General features: G+C 43.1%; 1 non-coding gene across 1 annotated transcript; it reads right to left on the reverse strand.

Annotated features, from left to right (window-relative positions):
* Positions 1–371: 371 nt before the first annotated feature.
* LOC130978672 (small nucleolar RNA R71) lies at positions 372–475 on the reverse strand. Its single transcript, XR_009086291.1, has one exon. It is a non-coding gene; the product is annotated as a small nucleolar RNA R71 (small nucleolar RNA).
* Between the last annotated feature and the right edge of the window lie 2,093 nt (positions 476–2,568).

Genomic DNA, 2,568 nt, shown 5'->3' on the forward strand with positions numbered 1-2,568 from the left:
AGAGGAGGGTTCTTGGTTCATACATAAACCCAACCTCTGGGAATTGTGGTAGCAGCATTCAGAAACCACCCATTCAGGCCAACAATTTTGAACTCAAACCACAGCTAATATCACTGGTGGAGAATCATTGTTCATTTGGTGGGAGTGCTAATGAAGATCCAAACCAACATCTCACAAAATTCCTGAGAATTTGCGACACTGTGAAGTCCAATGGAGTCCAGGAAGATGCCTATAAACTGCTCTTGTTCCCATTTTCACTTAGGGACAAGGCAGCTAAGTGGCTGGAATCATTCCCAAGGGGGAGCCTAACAACCTGGGATGAGGTTGAAAGCAAGTTTCTGGCACGTTTCTACCCCCCACAAAAGGTCAAGAGGCTTCGATCTGAGGTTCAGACTTTTAGACAACAAGATGGTGAAACTCTCTACGAGGCATGGGAGAGGTTCAAGGATTTGACAAGGAAATGCCCACCAGACATGTTCCATGACTGGGTGCAATTGCATATTTTCTATGATGGACTTTCTTATGAATCAAGGAAGGCTGTAGACCATTCATCAGGAGGTTCATTGAACAGGAAAAAGACTGTGGAAGAAGCCATTGAAGTGATTGAGACAGTGGCTGAGAATGAGTACTACTATACTTCAGAGAGACACAACACTAAGGGAGTCATGGAGCTGAACCATGTTGATACAATTCTAGCCCAAAATAAGGTGTTTGCCAAGCAACTAGCAGAGCTCACCAGGAAATTAGAAACAAATCAAGTGGCTGCAATACACACACAAGATCAAGAGGAAGTAAGCACTGAAGGAGGTGATTGGGAAGAGGCCAACTATGTGGGAAATCAACAAAGGCAACCATATGATCCACATTCCAACACTTACAACCCAGGCTGGAAAAACCACCCAAACTTTGGGTGGGGAAACCAGCAAACCCAACCACAAAACCACAAAACTTACAACCCCAACCAACATAACAATTCCACATACCAAAACTCCAACCAAAGATCATACCAAGCCACACAAAACACTTACTCCCAACCACCATATCATGGCCAAAATAATCAACCTGCCCAACCTAATCCGAACCAACAATTTCAAGATCAATTAAACAGGATAGAAGGAATGCTTGCAAACATGGGTCAGGACATAAGTGAGTTGAAAAGCTTTAGGGATGATGTGAGATCTACCTTAAGGAACCATGGTGAAAAACTCAAGAGGATGGAGTCTCGAGTAGGAGAGCTATCTCAACAGGCCCCCAAGTCAACTGCAGTGTTCCCTAGTGACACAGAAAAGAATCCTAAAGGGGAACAAAAGGGAGTGAGATGGGAAGAATGCAAGGCCATCACCATATTGAAGGAAGTCTCAGAAGAAGAAGGAATCAGACCCTCAGAACAGGAGCCAGAAATCTTGAAGGAAGGTGTGGAAGAAGCTAAGCAGGAAAGTGAAACTAAGCAAGCCAAGGAACTGCAAAATAAAGGCATGCTGGAAACATACCAACCAAAAGCACCATTTCCTCAGAGGTTAGGAGGAGGTGAAAAAGGGAAAACATATTCAAGGTTTTTAGAGACATTTAAGTCTCTCCATATCAATATTCCCTTTCTTGAGATTCTCCAGCAGATGCCTACACATATCAAGTATTTGAAGGAATTGCTGAGCAAGAAAGAGTTTTGAAGGGAGGACAAACTGTAATAATGAACAAAGAATGCAGTGCACTCATCAAGAAGGACATAGTCTCTAAGAAAACAGACCCAGGAAGTTTTCATATCCCCTGCATCATAGGGGAAACAAAAATTGACAGAGGATTCTGTGATCTAGGAGCTAGCATAAATGTGATGCCTCTGACTCTTATGAAGAGGCTACAACTGAATGAGGTGAGATCCACTGATGTAATCATACAACTGGCTGACAAAACTCAGAAGCAAGCTGAAGGGGTAGTTGAGAATGTGCTGGTGAAAGTGGGAAATTATTTCTTCCCCACAGACTTTGTCATTTTGGACATGGAGGAAAGCTACCTACACCCTATCATTCTGGGAAGGCCATTTCTAGCCACTGCTAGAGCGCTCATAGATGTAGAACAAGGAGAGCTAATTTTGAGAATACATGATGAACAGCTCATTTTCCATGTTTTCAAACCTGCATCTGAGCCTGAACCAGAACCTGAAAAGCCTAAGGATGATAGTAGCCATCTGTGTTTGTAGGAAAGCAATCCAGCAGCTGAAACTCTGAAACAGTCCTTGGAAGGCAAACAAGAATTGCAAGAGTTAAAGCCACAAGAATCAATAGAAACAGGTCAGAAGGATCCTCCTGGCATAAGGGTCAATGAAGAAATCCTCAAGAGAGAGGGAAGAATTGTAAAGAAATTGCCAAGAGGGTGGAGAAACAAGAAAATTCCCACTGAAGGTTTCTCTCCGGGAGATAAAGTGATATCAAGTCATTATCTGCCAATCCCGCCTGGCCTCAAAACCATTCCTTCCCAGCTCCCTCAAGTGTTCACAATCAGGAAAGTTCTTTCTATGGAACATTTGGAAATCATGAAGGAATCAAATGGGGACGTTTTCATAGTGAGAGGAGA

The sequence above is a fragment of the Arachis stenosperma genome, chromosome 4 (assembly GCF_014773155.1).
Source record: "Arachis stenosperma cultivar V10309 chromosome 4, arast.V10309.gnm1.PFL2, whole genome shotgun sequence".
In the NCBI taxonomy this organism is placed as follows: Eukaryota; Viridiplantae; Streptophyta; class Magnoliopsida; order Fabales; family Fabaceae; genus Arachis; species Arachis stenosperma.